At 41.7% G+C, this 23,244-nt stretch overlaps 1 protein-coding gene across 23 annotated transcripts in view; it reads right to left on the reverse strand.

The window, feature by feature from the left end:
• Nucleotides 1-23,244, reverse strand: part of ANK3 (ankyrin 3) — a 687,375-nt gene that overhangs the window by 331,103 nt on the left and 333,028 nt on the right. The gene's annotated exons all lie outside the window — the stretch shown is intronic.

The raw sequence follows: 23,244 nt of genomic DNA on the forward strand, positions 1-23,244 counted from the left end.
GAAGGGCACCGAGCCCTGGGCAGAGAGCTGTGTGGTCACTGTCATTTATTCATTTAACAGGACAGAGCCAAGGGGGCCTGGGGAGGACATGCTATCAATCAGTAATGATCTGGATCCAAGGAATTTGTAGTCCAGCAGGAGCATGAGAGAACGCTTGGAGCTGGGAAGGCCTCTCCATAGCACTGTGCCACGGGCCTCGATATAAAATGCAAGGAAAAAGCAGCTGAAGTTGCAAACTTATGGGCCTTGCCAGGATTCAAAATCAAGACTTGTAACTTTTCATCGAGAGGTATTCATTTACGAAAGACTGTAATTCCATGGAGAGTACCTTAAGTTTCCTAAGAGGTACAAAGAGTTGTAATAGTTAAGAGGAAAGAGATGACTTCCAGCTGGTGAACCAGTGTCCCAGGAAGAAGGTGGGATTGGAGATGAGCCCTAGCGGTCAGAAGGGGAAGGGGGGAAGGAGATATTGCAGGCAGAGCGACATGAAGATCAGGGGTGGGAAAGTAGGAGCAAGCTCTGGGAAGGGGGAAAGGTAGAGTCATTCCAACTAGAACTAGGCTCAACTAGTGGATCTGTGGAAAACGACGCTGCAGATGCTGGCTCTGGTTTGAGAACGGAGGACCCTGAATGTGAGGCTAAGGAACCACCAGAAACAAGAAGAGCCGAAAATGAGAACACTGTGGCTTCAGGAAAAGATGAAGCTGTACTGTCCTTCGTGCCATTTTTCATAATAACAAAAATTGAAATGAACTCAATATATTAAAAAAAGAGATTAGTTGGATACAATTTGGTACATCCATTAAGTAGGATACTACATAGATCCACTGAAAGCCTTACAGAAATACATTGATTGACATTAACATACGTTCATATTGTATTGTTCAGAGAGAAAAAATGAGGTCACAAAATAGGAGACACCGCTATTGCCTCATTTCTATTAATTCTGGGGCAAAAGGGCAAGAGAAGGAAAGGAAGAAAAGGGAAAGAAAGAGGAAAGAAGACACTAAGTACATCCACGCACAGAAAAAAGACTGGGAAGACATATTTCAAAAAGGTCACAGTAATGCCCTCAGGGTGACCTTGGCCTCCCAGTGTGGAATGTCGTGTTTACAATGGACAGCGATGATTTACACGGTGAGAATAACTAAGTAAGAGGGCTCACAGAACGTCCTAGGAGATGACAAGTAATACAGCAGGGAGTAAAAGTGGCACAACAGGTATTAAATACTGTCTAAGGCTCTCAAAGAAGTCTTCTGCGATTGGACAGTAATATTTAGCAAGACACCCTGTCTGTCCGTGATTTGCCTACGTCTCTTTCTTTGTCCCTGGGAAACGTGTATCAGAGACAGGCTCTGACACACTTAGAGGAGAGTCGCTAAAACTGAACTTGCACTGGCTGCTTTCCTCCAGGTGGATTTCACTCCGGGAGCGAAGGAGCAGCTGCCAGTGTGAGACCTTTAACGGGAAGGCAAAGGTAAACCCATGAAGGCCGACCCAGGGAAAAGGACTGGATTCTCACTCAGCCTGGAAAGTCCACCAAGCAGACGGAGACACCTGCGTTGGATGTTGGGTGCCCCGTGCTGAGTGATCTTGGGAAAGCCCTGCACCTCCCAAGGACTCCAGTGTCCCACACCACCTTCAGTGACCACCTTCAATGCTCTAGCCACAAACCACATTTCTTCTTAATGGAAACTAATGAAATCTGGGTCCGGGTTTAACTGTCCTCTGTGGAATCTGTCTACCTATGGAATGAATATATATATATATATGAAATGTATACGTATAAAGAGAATATATAATATAGATGTAAATATAAAATTATTATTATATTTTATATAAATATCTATTTTTCTCTACATACACATATACTCTTTATTTTTTACCCCCTGCTTTATAATTAACTTCAGCAAACTTAAGTTCCCCATTTTAACTGACAACTCTCACTAAATATGCTCAGGATAGAACAAGACTCTCCTTTCTTCCAAGTGGACCAGGGAAAGAGGAAAGGAGTGGGGAAGTGGCAGGAATGAACATTTGTTGAATCACTGTTCTGTGCCAGATACTTCATGATCAATTTAATTTTGTCTTCATAACCTCTCTTTGCAGTAGGTGTTATTAAGGAAGAGGGCACGGAGGCCCAGAGAGGTTAAGTAACCGCCTTGGGACTTACTCAGCAAAGAAGTGACAGTGGTGAGATTCAAATCCAAGCCTGTGTGACTCCACAGCTCACAACCAGACCATTCGCTCTTTCCACAGAAAATCAGTTTTTCTATTATTTCAGAGATCCCCAACAGCACTTAAAAAAAAAAAAAGAGGCTGGATTAAGCGCTATAGGCAGACACGGCACAGATCGTATTAATAATTTAGGTTCCGCTGAAGCTGAAATGAAGCTCTGGGAAAGCAGGTCAAAGCCGAGAATGCCGAATGCACCTAAGAACTCTCCCTTCCTGACACTGCAAACCAAATCCTAACTAATCCACCAGAAAATAAAAAGATCATGCTTATCAAATGCCAAATGGAGGGCTACATAATTATTTTAATCTTATCCCATAGAAAATCCACTAAAACATGTTATGTAAAATCAAATGACAACCAGCCAGTGAAGACAGGGCTCCTCCATGGAAAGCTTGGAAAAAGACCAGGATCTGGACCCACGAGAAAGCCCGGCTGTCTTAACCACGCCAAATGCCCACAGAAAATCACCACCAGGGCTCACGTTAACCAGGTCGTAACACAGCCACCAGGGAAAATACCTATTTTCAATGTATTCATGGTCACCCTCAAAGATCCAATTTCAGCTAAGACAAGGCACCATCAAAACCTCTTGAAACGAATCACAGACTGGAGATGAGGATGATTGGGGTCACTAATCCTACACTAATGAAGACAAGTGAATATGTGGATTTCGTATGCCTGAATTACCAGGATTAATACATTAATTCCATTTGGAATGAATGTGGATGGAATAAAGGTGCCTAACGAAACCATTTATTTTTAGATGGCAAAGAACGACGCTAGCCGAATGAGGCCTAGTAAAGCGGGGATCGTTAACGATGGCCATTCTTCAAAGGGAAGAAATTAATTGCATTCAGCATTTTTAAACATCAATACGGTTATCTTCCTGTTACTTAAGGGCGGGCAAATATATTCTGAGTGTTGACAGAGCTAAGTCAATATACTCATGATGTTGCTGAATTAGGCGGCCGTGACCAAGCCACTTGCACACAGGGACGGCAGGTCTTCCCAGGAGAGGGAGGGAGCAATGGGCAGTGTGGGGTTCAGTGACCTCAGAACCTTCCAGCACATCCTCTCTCCTTCACCTCTCAGCAGCCAGGTAGCAGGAATGTAGCTGGGAATTATGAGACTGGACATGATGAGGATTTACTAATAGAAAACAAAATGCACTGTTCAAGGTTATGGCTTGGACAAATGTTGCTTCCCCGGACTATTGGAAATCCATGGTGTGAATGTCAGTTATGATCCCTTTGTACCTGATTCATAATTGCTGTGCTTTGCAATAATACTTAAAGTCCCCATGTAACATTGGAAGGTAAAAACATAGAGCTTAAGTCATGCATCATTATTTAAAAAGCACTTCTTATCTAGTACTTATCACATAAAACAAATGAATGATAACACTGGCGAAAGGGAGGCATAAAAATGATTTAGAAACTGATTAGAAAATAAAACAACGAAAAATGAAAGTAAAAGACTTCTCCAAATGCAAGAAGATTATATGACCGGTGAATAATCTGTAGGCAGAACAGTGAAATAGGGGTGGGGGAAGGCCTTCGAGTCTGACAGCCATGGTTCAAGTTCTGCCTCTCCTTTTTGCTCTCTGTTACTTATAAATTCAATGTCTGAGCCTCATTCTCCTGATCTGCAAAATGAGAATAAAGCCACCTAACTCAGAGGGTTCATGTAGGTATTAACAGAGATAACAGCCTTTGGCACCTACCAATTATTTTACTGTAAATGGAACCTAACTTTTTATTTTATACTGGAGTATAGCCGATTAACAATGTTGTGATAGTTTCAGGTGCACAGCAAAGGGACTCAGCCATACATATACATGTATCCATTCTCCCCCAAACTCCCCTCCCATCCAGGCTGCCACATAACATTGAGCAGAGTTCCCTGTGCTATACCGTAGGACCTTGTTGGAACCTAAATTTTGCTAGTGAGTTTCCTGTTGATTCACTCTGAGGCTGGCTAGTAAAGCCTAAAATCATCTATTCTAACTAATAAAATTTTTGGAGACTCCAATTTTTACAACTCCCCTCCCCAAATTAAAGTTTTTTACCCACTGTTCTTATTGTCAAGGACAAAAAGGAGTATCACTTCATAAGGCCTAAGAGATCTTTTCTATCCTGATGATGACAAAAGAATCTGGCAAAGCAATGGTGACTCAAATTCTAACATTTTGTCTATGTCATCAGCTGAAGTAGATTTTTGATGTTGGTGTTAATTTCTTACCATCCTACAAACCGTATTTTAATTTTTAATCTAGGCTCTGAAAATCCATCTGTTTTGAGGCCCTGAGTGGGTTATTTAAAACCAGCTTCTTCCACAGTTTTCTTATTAAAAAATGATAAGCATGAAATGGAAGGCATCAGCAAACACGTGGGAATATACTCATTTCAAAACCCAAGAAATTAGCCAACACAAAATGATTTCACCGTTTATCTTGGAAAATACCAACATTTGGGAATTAATTATATTTACATTACTTTATTGTACCATTAGCAAGAGGATGATTTTGTTAAGGTAGGATGCATTTCAAGTAACTGTGTGAAGTGAAAGTGGCTTGAAGTTATGTAAATTGATTTATCACTTTCAATATTACCACCCTCCCATGCTCCATGCCCCATTTTGTACTTTTCTTTTGGTGGGGGAAGAGATAAATCACAAGAAGCATTCTAGGGGGCAGAAACCCCAGCAAGGCATTCCATAGTCCAGGAAAGATTGATTTCAGTATTCTGGGGAAATTGTGATCAGGCTGATCTGGGTTTGAACTCTAGCTTTATACTTGCTAATTGTGCAAGCCTGGGATTGCTGAAACTTTCAGAGTGTAATTCCCCTAATACAAAGAACGAGGATAACACCACCCATGCATGAGGATTCAATATGATACTCAAAGCACTTGATAGACTGCCCGGCCCACGGTAGTTCCCCAATGAATTATAGCTCGATAAATGAAAGAAAGGGTAAATTATGTTCCATATACTTTTGCTGTTGAGTATCTCACTATACAGTCCTCTTCAAAAAGTGAAAAAATCACATAGAGTCTTTAATAAAAATGTCTTAGGAGAGAAGTCCAGGTTTCAGGTTCGGTTTTACTATTTGGTTTAGGGTGAAGGAGAGAGTTTAAACACATAGGTAATTCTAAGTGGCAGATACTGAAGTGGGCCATTCTGGTCCAAGGCAGGGTAACATGCTGTGTCTGACTGAAAATGGTAAAGGCCCTTCCCAGTGGCAGTGTGAGAAAGCAGGGAGAAGAGAATGTGCTGGTAAAGGAAGACAGTCCACAGGCCACTTTGGGTTCTGAAACCAGGTATAAAAGGTGATGACTTTATACTGGCCAGATTATCCACTCTTCCTTCGGTCCCCAACTACCCTGCAACTCTCTTTAATGGCCATGCTCCCTAGAGGGGGTGATAATTTACTTGGTAATGAAATACAGTATATGTATCTTGTAGACATATTGTACAGGTAACATTTTGTTTCTTCTCATTAATTATAATGTATAAACTCTCCAGTGAAGATTGTTTCATTCAGCCCAATTAAGTACTTTCCCTCTATAAATATTTCAACCTTCATACCCAAATCTGCAAAATAAAGTTCATTTGCTAAAAGAATTATCTGATACCTCTATCTGTACATGTGGTTCTTAACCTTTCTTTAATATCTACCTAGGCTATCATTTAACTACTGAGAGAAGCTAATTAATAATAGTGTTAATGAATGGAAAATGTATTTAACATATGAGTCTTTGGGAGGATTTCTCAAAATGACAGATGTCAACTCCCTGAGCGCTACAGAAAAGTTTGCAAAGAGCTGAACTGCAGGACTCAAATGACTGTTTGAGGATACAAGTCTATGAGTAAAATTTCATTCATCAAATAATTTGAGTACTTCCTGGGGGTAAAACTTCTTCAAAACATTCCCTTTTTTTCCCCCTCAGTTCCTCTGCCCCCTTCTTGGCTACAGTCACTGGATTACATTTGAGAGCCCACACTATAAGGGAAGCTAGGAGACCTTGTAAGGGCTCCCTTTATGCCAGGAACTTGGCAAAACGCCTTTACGGTATTTCTACTCTTAACGATATGTATGCAAGTAAAGGATTAATAGCCCCATTTGACCAAGGTGGAAACTGAAGCCCAAAGAAATTTAGTTTAAGGCCACACAGCTAATCAGAAGTGGCTGCCATATGAACTCACATCTAGCCCCAAAGCGCATTCTTTCCAGAACCATGAATCGTAGTACTTAGCCCTCTCCCCACATCTTTCTCCTTATTGCTTGCCTACTTTATTTGTTTTTAATCCTCTACTAAACAAAATTGACCATTTACCTCTTCCACTGTCTAGAGTTCTTACAAAATTATATTTCATTGGGATAAACTAATGCTGTTTATATTAACATCACAAGGGTCTTGGGCATCTACATGTAAATTATAAATGTTTCCGTGTCACTGACTTCCAGTCACTAAAAAATCTTGGGCTTCTTTCCATCCAACCCTCTCTAGCCAACTCCTGTCTCCCAGTTCTTCTCCATGCAGTCCACACATGCTCCTCATATGGTGATGGTGCTAGTTGCCTTTTGTTCTGCCTAAAGGCAAGCCCCAGAGCTGGCAGATATGAACATTAGTCTCTACCCATTCTCATGGGCTTCATCTAAATTCAAACAGAACTGGTGATATGATACTCATTAGTGGAAGGCCACCTATGACTGAGAAATAATTCACTGGAACCAACTAAATCTAAATTGAAATCTACACATTTTATAGGCAGCTCCTATATTTGGCAATGATAGACTGTTCTAGTTCATGACACCACTTTGGGTCCAGGAAAGCATAATCTTGAGTGAATGGGATAAGTGCCAGAAAAATGTGATTTATATGTAAAAGATTCAAGCTTGATTTCCATTGCTTTGCTTTCAACTCTTCTGCTTTTCATTTGTACAAACTAGAAACAACAATTTGGGTAAAATTAGAGCAGACTGCTTCTTTCCAAATGTTACCTTTCTATAGAAATATCTCTAGAATAAAGTTTGGATTGTGTAACTGACAGTGTAACATTGTATTTAGACATTCTCTTTCAATGTTTAACCTATATATTAGTCAATAGGTATAAGCTAATGATTCTTTTTTTTTTTTCAGTGACTGAATTTCCCTTAAAAATTCTTTTAAATGTAGAATGACACTAACCTAAGTGTCATGGTTTACACAATATTTAGACTTTGCAGTTAAATTTAAATGATTAATTTATAAAAATCCCAATTACTAAATAACTTAACTTTTAACATTTCAAAGGTGATAACTCTTCTCTTGACATAAGAATTCACCATAGGGGCTTCCCTGGTGGCGCAGTGGTTGAGAATCTGCCTGCTAATGCAGGGGACACGGGTTCGAGCCCTGGTCTGGGAAGATCCCACATGCCACGGAGCAACTGGGCCCGTGAGCCACAACTACCGAGCCTGCGCGTCTGGAGCCTGTGCTCCGCAGCAAGAGAGGCCGCGACAGTGAGAGGCCCGTGCACCGCGATGAAGAATGGCCCCCCGCTTGCCGCAACTAGAGAAAGCCCTCGCACAGAAACAAAGACCCAACACAACCATAAATAAATAAATAAATAAATTTTAAAAAAAGAAAAAAAAAGAATTCACCATAGATGTCTATTAATAAGAACCTCCCTTAAAAAAATCTCTTCTGTAGACGTTCCGATGGCCCAAGCAAGGGACTTACAACCACAGAGACCTTGGCCTTAAGCCCAGCTATTTCTGTAACTGAGGCAAGTTACATAACAAACTTAAGCTTGGGCTAATACCTCTGTACATGTGGATAACATTATGGAATAGTGTTGACATAAATTCAAATAAGATGAGGAATGCAAAAGGCACTCAGCACATTGGAGGCCCACTAAAAAATACTCATTTTCTAATTCAGTTCTTCACCCCGACCTGTGTAGAGTAATACAAGCAGAATCCCAAAGACAGCAAGTAGATGGACCTACAGCTTCCATCCTTTATCTTACCAGTTCCCCGTACAGTGACAGGCACAATGGAGGTGCGCAATACATTTGTATTAAATGAACAGATGCAGGTAAAATGGGATATGATTAATGCAAACTTTTCTTATAACTGTAAAGAACTTAAAACACTGCCAAATCCTCATTTTCCTCAAGCATACCTATGAAAAGGTAACACTTTCCATACTGAAATTCAATAAAACACACATACACCCACAATAATATACCATCATGCCAAAGGAAAATTAAAAGACAGAAAAGATCAAGGGCCTGGAGAGTGAGGAAGAAACAGTTCAATTGCTGCAGTATGTTGGCGACAAAACTAACAAAAAGAACTTTAAAATAACATATTTGGGCATTAATAAATGTAAAATTTATCCCTAACATGATCCTGTACTGGTTATAAAGGTAATTGATCAAGAGCAAGACAGTGTTTTAAGTTTTTGGCTTTATTGGGGAGGAGTATTATATACATTTATTTTGTAGTACTAGGTTATAAGCAATAATTTTGAAGCCATAATTAATCACATTACGATACACTGCTATAAAATCATTCCTGATCTATGTTCAGTATAAAGGTATGAGTTATTTTGGCTCTAATCTAATAGCATTAAGTTTTTTTTTTTTTTTTTTAACGAACAGATGACTTTACTGAGGAAAAAAAATGTACCATGATGGTAACAGAGTACAGAGAACCAATCGGCTGACAAGTCTTACTGAACTGCCTCCCGACGCCTAAATCTCTGGCACACCAAAGGACAAAGGTTTACAGCCTTTCCCATGAGTGAGCTAAGCCTTCTTCCAACCATCCTTTTCCAAATGGGGAAGAGTGAAGACAGGGCAGCAGCCGGATGTGCTTCTATAGGGAGCTTACCTGCCCTGCTTCAGTGAGTTGACTTGCTGGCACAATCCTTCTTGAAGCCTCAGGTTGGAAACAGTCCATTCATTCTTCTGTTTATGTGTCTCTTCATTATGAACAGACACAACAACTACCACTCTATGACTCTTACTTTGTGCCAAGCACTGTTCCAATACTAATTCACTGACATCTTATTACAACCCTGTGGCTGAGTACATACTATTATTGTTTTCATTTTGCAGGCGAAGAGACTAAGGCATCGAAAGGTTAAATAAATCCCCCAAGAACACAGCGGCGAAGTGGTAGCACCAGCACCTGAGCTCAGTCTGACTCTACAGTCCCTGTTCCGAAGCATGAGACTTACTGCCTCTCCTCCACCCATCCGTCCTGCCAGCCACCCAGCCACCTTTCTCCCTCCCTCCCTTCCCTTCCCCCCACCCTCTCACTGAACCACCTATTCTGCAAGCCTCAGTTTGGTAGTAGGTGAGTATGATACCCCCTCTGCCCTCTAGGAGCTCATAGTTTCCCGGATAGGACACACATGTAAACACATAATAACAGTGCAGAGTGTCAAGTATGTTGAGAGAGAAACCGGGCTCCCTGGATGTCTGGAGTCTATGGACTTAGCAAAGCAGGAAACAGACTAGGTTCCCTTTGTCCCAGAAAGGTCCATACAATCCTCTTCCCCAAAGTCCAGGTGCTGCAGGAAATGCCTCACCCTGCCTGGCATCTCACATCATGGGTGCCACAGGTACCTAGGTAACCAGGCATGGGAGAGCCTGTAAAATGTCAGGAAGCACCAAGCTTCTGTGGCAAGAGATCACACTCAATAGTTCAGGTCTCCCGAAAACTGTTCTCAAATCCTTCAGTTGCTTTAACTCTTAAAGAGACGGAGAGAGTTTCATTACAATAAACCCAGACTGACAGATTCCAAAGTCCTATGATCCAAGTTTAAGTCTAGGTCCTCCAGTTACTAGCCATATGACCTCAGGCAAGTTATTTAGTCTCTTTAAGCCTTGGTTTTAGCTATGAAAAACGCAGATGAAAATAATACCTGCCTCATAGAAAAGTTGTGAGAAAAAAATAGGATAATCCATGGGACTCACTCTGCACACTGTCTGGTATACAGCAAGCACCTAAGACACTGTTGTGTTATTATAGCAACATGTCTTTGAGGATTTGATATCCTGCTGTTGGTAATTTTTCACTTTATTTTTCAAAATTGAAAAAAAGAAATTCCTAAGGTAAAACATTAAAATCTATTTCAGAGGATAAGAAAAAGAGACTCACTATGATACTGGATTACTTAGAGATACAAAGCCTGTTATTCAAGGTTCCAGATGTTTAGAAAATAGCTTATCTTTTAGAAGATTCTCTGACTCAAGCCCACTTTGATGTGTAGCTGTGAAAATATTAACTACATACACTGTATAGTGTAGTAGTTAAGAACACAAGCCAGAGAGTTAGGCTACCCAAATTGCAATCTCAGCTCTATCATGAATTATTGTGGAGACTTTGAGGGAACAGCTTAAAGGCTCATGCCTCAGTTTTCTCATCTGTAAAATGGGGATAATAGAAATACTTTCTTCGCAGGGTTGTTGTGAAGATTAAATGAGCCTCCACCTAAAAAAGCAATTTAACACCCTACCTGGTGCATTTTTTAAGAGGTCAAGAAATGTCCTGGGAGAAAAGAAATGAATCTGGGAAATTTAATTCTTCGCCTTCCGCTTCCAGCCAGAAACTTGGCAGTTACCCTAGAATCCGATCTCTCCCTCTCACATCCTACACACAACCCACTGCCAAGTTCTACTGAGTCTTCCTCTAAATATCTCTCGTACGCAACACCCGCTTCTCCATTGGCATCGTCTCTGCCCTGGTTCAGACCCTCAGCATCTCTCATGGTGCTTCCTGACGGCTCTCCCAGCTGCCGTCTACAACACTGATGCTTGAGGGATGGTTCTAAACTCAGAAAATTCTTCGGTCTCCTCTCCCTACCATCACCACCAAAGGTGACTTAAGTCCCTCTCTCCTTTGAGCAGGTTAATTTCCAATCCCGTAAGATGGCATACAAAGACTTTCGTGATCTGGCCCCTGACTACTTTTCCAGCCATTTTTCCTGCCATATACTCATGTCCCCTTTTCTCCAAAATACCGTTTGTTTCTCACACACCTGAATGTTCTCTCATACTTGAACAACTGTGGGCCTGGGATTCCTGTCCTTCTCCTTGGCTATCTCACTCACTCCTCCTCCAAGGTTCAGCTATGCTGAGAACCTTCTGTGAGCCCATTCGAGTGGAACTGGGGGTCTTGCTGTGGCTCCTTATTTGTAGGGGGTTTCATGGTGCTCTTCTCTTCCTCCCTCCTCTGCAGGGAGCTACCGTACAGTGGCCACTCTGCCTTGTTTAGCTTTGTCTCCAATGGGGAATGCAATACCTGATGCCAGAAATCACTCAGTAAATATTTACTGAATGCATGCATGAATGCAAAAATGAAGCAGTGAATAGTCACTCCTGCTTTGCCACTGAATAGCTGTATGAGTTTGACACCAATAATCAGAAAGGATATTAATCATAAAATTAATTACCACTTTATCCTAGTATATTCCTGTGTCAGTCATATATAGAGAGAAGGGAATTCCATAAATGTTTCCTTTACTTAGTATAAATTTTCATGGGTCACCTCAAAGTTGTTGCTTTTTTTTTTTTTTCTGTTTCACAGGACGTATTAAGTACATACAAACATACATAAAAAATATTGAATAAATAAAGGTCAATTCTCCTAATACTCCTCAATACTGAAATGTATTTCACAGCTTATGTGGTGAGAGGGCAAACCATGTAGGTAATATGGCACCAGAAGCCAACAGCAACAAGGAAAGTATGGGGCTGAAGAGCGTTTGTGATTCTAACCCTTGTGGGTTCATGGTGGCTTGGACCCCCTACAGACCACCACCTGTGCACCAGGGACCAGCTGGGTGCAGGAGATAACAGAGTTCCTCCCTGCAAGTTGCTTAGTGAGGGCGTGGATCCAATACAGACCCACCCAAACGTGCTGTCTACCTTTGTCATGCCTCCCACTTGCTGCCAAACTAAGCCCATCAGGAGAGAAGGAGAATGAAGGGGAACATATAGCAGGGGAGAGCAATGGGAAGTGTGGGTAAGGAACTTTTACACTAGATACTCATTGAAACTTTTTTTTTTTTGCTTAAAGTCAGAAAACTTGATGATAAAATGATTAAGGGTTCATCTATCTAGACGAATTTCCTTTTAACAAACAGGAAGATTTTCTTTTTTCTTGACACGAAAGTTGTGGTGCCAAGAAGAAAATATATCATTATTAAAATTCAACTAATTATAAATTCCTAGACGTTTCCTACTTTTTGACAGCTAATCACTTATTCATGGTTATCAATATTCAAAATATCCAAATGTGCAACTCACTGGGTTTAAAAAAACTGATGAAACCTGAATCCTATGTTCGTTTGACACGTGTATTATGATTCGATTATAATGCTTAGTAACGTCCCGTACTGTATGATTCTGTGTCAGAGAGAAATAATCAAGAAAGGTTCATCTTCGGCTTGCTCAAACCTGAATTGCAGGTGTACCATGAGTCAAATTCCTTATTTTATAAACTAGATACTCTTTAAGCTTTTCTTTTGTGTTTGGTGATTTTATGAGAGTGCCCACTATTCCTTTATGTAATTAGAAGATCCTAGAGGCTATTTCTGCATATGAGCAAGAGCGGTGATTCCCATAGCAACCCACAACATATTTAAAAGCAGCTTTTCCAATTGACATGGGGCTGACAACATGGAACAAAGTAGCCCAGAAGCCTGAATTAGGATTTTAGGAAAAGGTAGGAAAAAGAAACTCAAAGTTGAAACAATTCACTTTGTTGAAGAGAGTAAGTGTTACACATGCTATGTCACTGGAAGGCGATCCAGATCGTGTCTTCAAAGTCGTTTAATCTTAACTTTGCAAATTAGAAGTAGTCCATGCGATCATTTGACTATGAATATTAAACCTTCTGTAATACAGGTACCTTTGATAGGGAATATACACACAATATTGTGTTATGAATTAACAAGCACAACAGCAATGAAAGTGTTATCCACGAGCCCCTTTCTGGATCTCCTCTGTGAGTGCCCCGAGAACAAAACATTTAAATCTGCCTGCACGTTGACAATAGCGATATTGATATTTCTCCATGTTCCCTTCTGGTTGCTAAGAGATTTACATTGGACAGACTCTGTTGTACTCATAACAAAGCATTTTGGTCGACAAAGCATTTGCTTCAGCTCAGTGACCCCAGAAACTCCCTTTGCCTCACCCCTTCCCTCTTTTGCTTCCAAGTCAAATAGGGGACGAGGCACAAGCATAGGACCTGTCATTGCTCCCACAGGAAACTGCTGTCCATAAGCCTGGCTTGGCTAATAACTCTTTAGTACAGTATCGACATTAATGATGAAACTGTATCTTTATACAGATTTATGTTCCTGTCCTCGTGTTTCTCAGAAGCTAGTTTACCATGGAGTTGGGGCGGGGGGGAAGATGTGCAGAGAGGGCTCAAAACTACAGTGACCAACCCACAGACAAACCTAACTTCAGTAAAATTAGACCAGAACCTAGCAAACCATGGCAATCTCACAACAGCTCTGCTGTGCGAGGCTTTGAAATACACTTGCGGAGAATTTCCTAACTTAAGCTTGTACTTCCATGAAAATACGTTCAAGAAGTTTATTTACAAGAATCCTGAAGCAGGAACCATCTATATTTAACATCTTGCAGCAGAACCACTGCAGCCCTCCAAACTCAGTCTCAGAAAGTCTGCCAGGTAACAAAAGGCAGAGAGGCTTCTTCTCTAGATCCTCACTTGGAAGAAAATAGCAAAGGCACCGAAAATATTCATGCTCACTCCTGAAAAAAGGTGCATGTGGCGGATGAAATCTGCATGTCACTTGCAAAGCACAGGCATCACTGCTCAAAGCAAATTAAGATAATCTTTCCTTTGGGAACTCTCACAAAGAGACATAAAAATGTTTTATGACCTGACTTCCATATTCAGATCACAGAGTTTCAGTCAATTTTTATTAATTGTCAAGGAAGAAAAGTGCTTTGGGGCCTCACTCCCCCGGTCGCTTTCTAGGAGTCATATTTAAGGGCACAGCCACCAAACAGTATGTACTCCCAGGCTGTAATAAAACACAACTGACCTAGAATAGTCCTCCTATTTGCTCCCTTGCATTAGAACATCAATAGGGGAGGATCAATGCCCATGCTTTGATCTAAAGCAATCAGTGTTGAAGGCTGCAAGCCCCTGCCATGTCACGGGAATTCCTGCATTCAGGATAATCACTCTCAGCCAGAAGAGAAAGACCAACCTCTCTGGTTTTCACTGTATTTAACAAAAGAAAGTTATTTCCAGCAGTTTATTTCCATTGCACAACCAACCTAAAAGTACCTTACAGAAACGAGAGGCAGAAGGAAAGAAGAAACAAACAAACCAACCAAAAAAAAACAAAGCAGGAAATGACTTTTCTGCTACATCTTTAAGGTCACAGATCTGCCTGAGAAATGCACACATGTGACACAGTTCTAGCACAAAAGCTCCTTTTCCACGAGACAGAACGGTAAGAAGTAAAAAGGCTGGTTCTCCAGCCTCTCCCTCAATCCTAAGTCACCGCAGTGCATTTCACCTTGACCAGGCTGGAAAGAAACTCCTTTTAACTCCCTTGCAACTCCTTTCAGTGTCATGGAAGCATGCCCATGCCCATGTGAAGTGCAAGCCTTCCGCATGGGCACTGCAATCAGCCGCACACAGGGTAAAATCTTCCCTTGCCTTTGCCCGTCCTACCCCGGTCGTCCACCATAGGGTTTCTATCATCTGTTCCCAATTTACACACCCAACTTACACACCCAATTTACACTCTACACAGCATGTAAAAATAGCCCCGAATGCTTCTAACGGATGCCAAGAGGAGATTAAAACAAAAAGAATCCAGGCAAGATCTAGGCGCTGGCATACATAGCTACCTTTTTCTTCCGATCCCGGGACCGTTTGCGGTGTTTCCTTTTTTTCTCAGTCTCTTCTTCAGCATTGATTTCCAAATCCCTGTTTTTCTTTAATTGTGAGGCTGCATGAGCCATAATGCATTGAAAAGAATCCTCTCAAGCACGCAGGGCTTCCTGGTAGAAGGTGATATCTTTAGGCACCTTTAATCAGGCTTCCAGCAGCATTTCAATCAGTGGAGAGAAACCTTGGACCCGAAGCAGGAAGACATTCAAAATGCCAAGATGCTGGGGAAGCTGAAGCCTTAAAAACCCCAACGGCGGTCTCCAGACTTCATCCTACACCTCCCTCTACCTGAACCTTTACACGAGGGTGCAGCCATCGTAATGCATTTAGCGTAGTGAAAAAGACAGCTGGGACAGAGGAAGCTGTATTATGGCTGTATCCCCTGCCACCAGCTGGAAGTGTCTAAGTGATTCCTCGGAAGGGGGAATGCTGCAAAGGAGGCTTCTCCGAAGGGAAAAAAGCAAGAGTCACCACACATGCAGGAGCAAAAATCCAGCACTAATTCTGAAAACCTATTTCAGAATCCTTCGAAAAAAAGACAGGGCTGCAATTTACACATCACCACTAGGTCTGCACAGAGCAGAATTTAACCCATAACAGAATGGAGCAGTTCCTCCTTCAGTGTAACTGCTGATGGTGACAAAATATATAAAATAAGATTTTACAGAAGGCACTCGATTTTGCTATGGAGATACCGACTGCATGATGGGGAAAACAATGCATGCACTGTCCGTCTCAACAGTGTGTCCTTTATGCTCAACTATCAGCCTAAATGCACAGACGGGCCCGTTGTCTTTTAAAAACAACATGCTGATTACAACACATCATACAGCAAGCCGTGAGCATGCTGGTGTATGGAACAGATGCCTGATTCAGAGGAGTCCCCAGGACTCTCCTCTCCTGAGGTCCGAGGGTCAGAGAATGGGAAATCTGTGCTGCAGTCAGGGGTTCTGAGTCGCTGAAATGTGGACTTGGCGTTCATGTCAGGGTGTGCTTCCATCACCTTACTATTTTTGCCACCTGAGTCCTCAGTGACTGCAGCCTCTGAATATTCATGATGTGAAGTAAAGTAGCAGCAGTGCTCAAGGCCTGCTGGGCTATCTTCTGCTAGGATGGACACACGCACTGGAAGAAATGTACTCAGTCAGGAATCGTTCACACGCACAAACACATGGTACCCACACAGCTTTAGCGAGAAATGGCTGAAATGTCAGACTGGACCTAAAACCTTTTCAGTCCTGGTGAGAAAACCTAAATTCACCAAGAAAATGAGCAGGAAAAAAAAAAGATGATGCTTCATTGCAAAGACTTCGTGTGTGTGCTTCTAACACTCAAAGTCCTTGACTTTGGAGATCAGTGCATTTGACTTTGCAGGACTGACTGTTAACATGTGTGGAGACCGAAGCACAAAGTGCAGAGGTTTTGTGTGAGGATTTGGTTGGGGGTCTCTGGAGCTGCTGCCCACCTGCTTCATTAAGGGCCCCAAGTGTGAATTCCTGCCAACGACTACTCACTGTATGTCTGATTTGGAGATCAAGGACCTTCCTCCTTCCTCCCTTGTAGGGGGTCTTATTTTCCGCTGGGCAGTGATAGAAAATGGAAGGGAAAGGAGGACCATGGCCATGACCTTCCACTACAAGGGGACTGCATGCTCCTCTCGGGCCTCCCTGCAAACCACATGAAAACCACTCTGGTCCAACATTCCCGAGGGCCTACTGCGTGCACTGACACTCATGCGCTTGCCTTCCCACAGAAACTATCTACAGGAGGGAAGAATTCTGGAAAGGTTCTCCACTGTCTACAAAACCAACATCTGACAAAAGGGGGAGGGGGAGGAAGGTGGGGGACTAAATGTGACTCAGATCCAAAAGTGATAAACTCTATTTGGATCTTCATAATAAAAACTAAGTGTATTTTTTTATCAGAAGAATTTTTATTGTAATAGTAATAGGTGAGGCGGAGAAAAGAATAAAAAGTAAAACTTTTGTATGCTTTCTCCTGATATAAATCATCCTGGACTTGTGAAGAGCATTTGTACAATTTCCTTTCCTTATTTTCAGTAAGCTGAAGTGGACAGCCAGCTTAAAAACTGGATGATTTCCTACTGGCTCCAGGACCTTCTTTTTTTTCTTCCTTTATAGACACTAATGATACTTTAAAATATATTTATAAGCACCCTTGACCTTCTCCATCTAAGGCTGGCAAAGCTATACTTTCCCATTGATCTCTATCAGCAAAAGCATAGCTGGAAATTAGGAACACAGGCTCAGGTATTTTTCAACTGGAATAATTCCTTGCTTTCCCAAAATGTTCAGAAGTTGAGAATCTGTCACAACTTTTATGCTACCATAATATGAATTTTTTGTTACGTTGGATTTTGTGGTAAGTGATTAACCCACCAAAAATAAATTCTAAGACACAGCTTGTTTAGATTTTCTTCCTTAAAGAAAATATGGGCTTTTGTCCGTCATTTCTAAACTAGACAAACTTTAAACAGCATCACTGCCAAGGAGGGCAGCCCTGTGAGTCCTAGATTTGATGGTAATATTACTAAAACCTTAGTCACCTTCTCCCTACCCAGCACACACCCTGACAGGTAACTCTCATGCTCCTGGTCTACTTATTCTCAACGCAAAGGCATTTACCCAAGATTGTCAGAAATATTAGCTTTTATTCCTCCCAAACTGAATTGACAGTTCTGTCAATAATTCTAGAAAGCAAGCCCTTACGATAGCTGAAACAAACAAGAAAAGAACTTTTTAAAACTTCATTCGTTGGCTGAAGTTTTATAAAACTTTTCCACTTCAGTCTCAAGAGATTGTTGTCTTCTGGGTGATGAGTAAATTAGTATGAATCTTCAAAGTAAAACTGTGCAGCTGGCACAAGAGTATGTCTGAGCAGAGTGGCAGGTCTCTCACAGCAACAAGAAGGAGATGCAGAAACAGCATTAGAGCACATGCCACCTGAAACAGTAACACAAGGTCCACTGGGTAACATCTCCCGTCCTGCTCCCTGACATTGGCCACGAGGGTGTAAGCAACAGGACTTGCATGGGACGGGGTGGCCCATGCATGGAATGTTGGAGCTATAGAAAGTTAACAAACAACAGTTCTGAGGCCACTCCTCTCAAGGGAAAAATAATTGTTCTGCTTTTATAAAAATCCCAGGTACAAGAATTCCTAAACCAGCCTTTCGAAATAAAGTAAAAGAGAGCTCTTTCAAACTTTTATTAGCTGCAGAAATCTTTCCTTGAATAAGTCCTACAGGAAAGGCATTGAGAATAAACCTGAGAGTGGAGTTGCCTGGCTGAATGGAAGGAATAGGGTCCTAGAGCCCCAACTTTTCAGCTCCCCCAGCCTTCCTCCAGAAGGCAGGTTGGATAAGCATGGTTGGAAATTTGAAATCTGGCACACACCACCAAAGAGTCCTGATCTTTCCCGGACATGTACCTTTGATAACAGAAGTTATATCAAAAAGTGATTCCTCCTATTAAAAGTCTCCTCATCATCTTGTTCAAAATAATTCCTGATTTCTTACCAGCACTGACATGTTTTATCGAGCGTTCTTCTTGCCCATGCATTATTAGAGCATAAAACTAGCACAAAAAAGTAAAAATCACTTTCCAGTTTGGCATCTCGAGTAACGGTTATACCCCTCCCAAATAAATTCTAATCCAGGAATCAAAACACTGTGACTAAATATGCCAATAAAAATAAAACCAAATCAATACACTAGATGTTTTACCACTGCCAGGGGACTGTTTTCCCCCTTAGTTCTGGCAAACACCTTGCCAGGATTCCAAGACAAGCTTTCACTATTCTTCAGCCAATTAATAGCTTTGACTATTCTTCAGCCAATTAAACTACTCTTGGTTGTCATTTTATACTGTGTCTCCACATGGCTGAGCTGAGTTGACACACAAACAACAATGTATTTGATTTCTGTGGAGGTGATACTGTCACTTGGTGATCTTGAAGTTCCAATAGTTTCAAAGTGCACTTTGAAAAAAATATGACAGAGTGACGTGGAGAAGTGGAGGGTGGGGAGTATATAGAAGAATGGGAAATGCGAGCAGGAAAAACATGAAAAAGAGCGATTCTTCCAGTCACCAGGGAGGCTGCACCATCCCAACCCTGCCCCCGGCTCTTGATAACGAGAAAAGTGCATGTTTTGATAGGCTGAGAACTATTTCGTGCTGCACCCACTTCAGTTTTCTTAGAAGCAGACCAGCCTCACCATAAGAGAGTCAAAATATTTTTCCTTCAGAAAGAAAAATGGATCCATTGTCATTGCATTAATTTTGGCACCCTAGATAAAGACGATGTCAAGAGATCTTGAGCGGGTTCTGAACAACGTGGGGAACAAGGAAGAAAACAAGTACTAAACCTGTCAAAGGTTATAAATGACAAAAAGGCACCCTAGGAAATGCTTAACTCATAGTCACAGACGATTCTTCATTTTCAGATGAGACACGTGAAAAAAGAAAAAAGGCGGTGGCTAAGTCACACTGAGGGATTGGTGGTCCTTTCCACGCTCCTTGTAGGAGGAGCGCCTTTGGATAAATGAGCGCTGGCCTTGGTTCCATCTGTCTTCGCACTCGGTCTGCCCTCCGTCCCTGGAGCAGGCTGTCTGTCCAACTCACCAGCATGACCTCAGCCTGCAGCCAGCCAGCTGGTCCAAGCTGCCAGCTGCCTCTGCCACCTCCCATGGGCGGCAGGGGTAGGCGGCCGGGGACGGCTCCCCTGGGGTCCACTGGCCGGCAGAGGGAAGGGGATCCCCGGCTGTGCACGGGAGATCCCCTGCAGGCACAGCCCCCGGACTCTGTCCCTCCCAAAGGAGGGAGCTGGCAGTGCCGGGTGGAGGAGTGAGCGAAAAGCCGGCACTGAGAGCTGTGGACAATCGTACTGGACAAGCCACTTCCTCTCTGCGCCCCTGGTCCTATAGGAGGAGCAAGTGGGACCAGATGACCACAAAGACACCCACTCAGGAACGCCAACATGCAGCGATCTGAAGTGGTAGAAGGTGGTGGGTGTTTGAAAATAAAGGAAGATATATAGAAAAGGTTTATTTAAGAAGAGTTTACACTATTATGTGTACAGGATAAATAACGAGGTCCCACTGTATAGCACAGGGAACTATAGTCAATATCTTGTGATATACCATAATGGAAAAGAATATGAAAAAGAATATACGTATAACTGAGTCACTATGCTGTACAGCAAAAATTAACACAACGTGATAAATCAACTATACTTCAATAAAATTTTTTAAAAAGGAAAGAGTTTACAATCTGGGCTGGTCAAAACAGTAGCCATCAGCCATATTTAGTGATTGGCAATAAAATAGTACTAGTGTGACTATAGAACTGAGTTTCTAAATTTTATTTAATTAAGAAATTTAAATTTAAAAACATTCTCAACTCAGATACTAGAATAAATTTAAGTGTTGGAACAATTTGGATATGTGAATCTACTATTTCAACTTTCAATTTTATGAAATAAAATACAGATCAAGTATTCCTGATGATAATTCAGGACCCACACTGAGATATAAAATACACACTGGATTTCAAGATGGTATGAAAAAAAGCACTGTAAAATATCTCAGTAATAATTTTATATATTGATTCATGCTGAAGTGAGAATATTTGGATATGTTCAGTTAAATAAAATATATTAAAATTAACTTCACTTTTTAAAAAGGTTTTTTAAAATAATTAATTAATTTTTGGCTGCATTGGGTCTTCATTGCTGCGCACGGGCTTTCTCTAATTGCAGCGAGCAGGGGTTACTCTTCGATGCGGTGCGCGGACTTCTCATTGCGGTGGCTTCTCTTGCTGCGGACCACGGGCTTTAGGTGCGCAGGTTTCAGTAGTTGGAGCACATAGGCTCAGTAGTTGCGGCATGCAGGCTCTAGGGCACAGGCTCAGTAGTTGTGGTGCACGGGCTTAGTTGCTCCACAGCCTGTGGGATCTTCCCGTACCAGGGATCAAACCCATGTCCCCTGCATTGGCAGGCGGATTCTTAACCACAGAGCCACCAGGGAAGTCCCTAAGAAGCTTTTTAAATGTGGTGATTTGAAATTTAAAATTACATGTGTGGCTCACACTACATTTCTACTGGACAGGGACAGTCTATATAAAGAGCTTATCTTAACAAAAGGAGACCAACTTGCAAGCAAGTACTTTCCTGAAGGCAGGTATTTCTCCAAACGAGTATTAAAAGACACTTAGCAGTCAGTCATTATGCTTTCTACGTGAAAAGGTAAAGCACAAAGATACAGTATGTTCTCAGGCACTCGTGCTACAAGCAGCATGCGCGTACTCACGGACTCACTCACTCACTCTGCTGGTCACTGCACTTAGCATCTGGGACATATAGGTGAATGGGACTTGGTCCTATCCCTCAAGTCATCAATGGGAGAGAGAGAGAGAGACAAGGAAACCGACAATTACAACACACGTACAAGTACTGTGGAAGCAGGGGTGGGGACGTTTAATAAAGACCCAAGAGGTCAGCATGCAGAACAATGCTTTCGAGGGCAGTTATGAAGACTCCCTTCCCCATCCATAGACTTTACAACCCCACAGTTCAACACTTCACACTCTAGTCAACGTGGCCAACTGTTCATGCTTGAGCAGGTCATATGGAATTCCTCTTAGAGCCTAGGCACTGTCATAGGTGCTGGAGATACAATGGTGAATAAGACAGATGAGGTCACCTTTCTGCAGCTTCCATTCTTGGCAGTATGGGACAGGAGAGTAAACCAGTCAACAAATCAACGAAGAAGAAAATTTCAGATAGTCACAAGTGTTAGGAAGAAAATAAAGCATATGGCTGGAATGAACGTGTCAAGATGAGGAACAATTGTTCATGGACTCTCTACTTGTTTCCATTTTTAGATTCTCTAGGGAAAATAAAGCAAGAGAGTGAGGAGCCAGTTGAGTTGAGTCTTCCACTCTATTAGGGGAGCAAGTCCCCCCCAAATAGCCCTCTCAACCAAGAAACTGACTGCAGTGGCTGATAATGAATGTGAATGGTTTCTCAGGTAATAGGCTCAGTTCAAATATATTTATTACTGAAGATAAAGAATAAATATGCTTCTGTATTACTTTTCTCCTAAACTATCTGGATAATTATAGCTTCTGTCACCTTCTATTATCTTATAGTTTAATAACTCTTCCAAAAAGGTTGACGTAATATATCCACCAAGTAATTTTCCTACGTATCTATGGAATCAAGTCTCACCGTTTCATAGCCAAACAGAACATATTCTAGGAAAAGATATTCTTGTGACATTTCACTGAATCCTTGTCATTTAATGTTTATATCAGAATCATACTTAAGGTGGCCCAAAAGGAAGATAACGCAAACAAACAAGGAAGGCAAAATAGCTCTTCTCCCAAGTTTGCTACAAGTAACTGTAAGACCTTAGAGAAGTCCCTCATCCTTCCTGAGTCCCTGGTTCCATATCTGTAGGGATGGAAAGGAATTCTACAGTCTCTCTGCCGGCATACACATTCTGTGATGCTGAAATACCATTACGGTAGGATGCAATGATTGGCTTATGTATGCTTCCTCTGCTGGTGCATTCTGATTGAGATACAAGGACAGTGAGTTCACTTTCAACACATTTCTTTTAAAAGACAACTAAAAAGGCAAAGGTATGAAGAAGGAGGTAGGATTTGAAGATGCAGGAAACTTCTGGCCTACTCAGTGACCATTTGCTGGCCCCAAATATGAGAGAGTGGTGCACAAAAGAAAGCAAAGACTCTTAGTTTTAGAGAATGAAGTATCTAATTAGTTGATTCATGAGGTCATATTATAGCGGCCATGGGTAGGATAACAACTAAACACTCTGCCAGATGCCACAGAGGAAATCACACTAAATAGTCAAATATTCACATTAACACTCAGGGAATAATTCTTTATCATACTGTGGACCATATCCACCATGCAGAGATGTGTGTGTGGCAAAAAAAAAACCCCAAAAACCCTGCATTTTCTTGGACCTGGCACTGATTTACTGCCATAGAAAGAGCTACATGCAGAGTTTACCGCC

Source organism: Balaenoptera ricei, chromosome 16, assembly GCF_028023285.1.
Source record: "Balaenoptera ricei isolate mBalRic1 chromosome 16, mBalRic1.hap2, whole genome shotgun sequence".
Classification (NCBI taxonomy): Eukaryota; Metazoa; Chordata; class Mammalia; order Artiodactyla; family Balaenopteridae; genus Balaenoptera; species Balaenoptera ricei.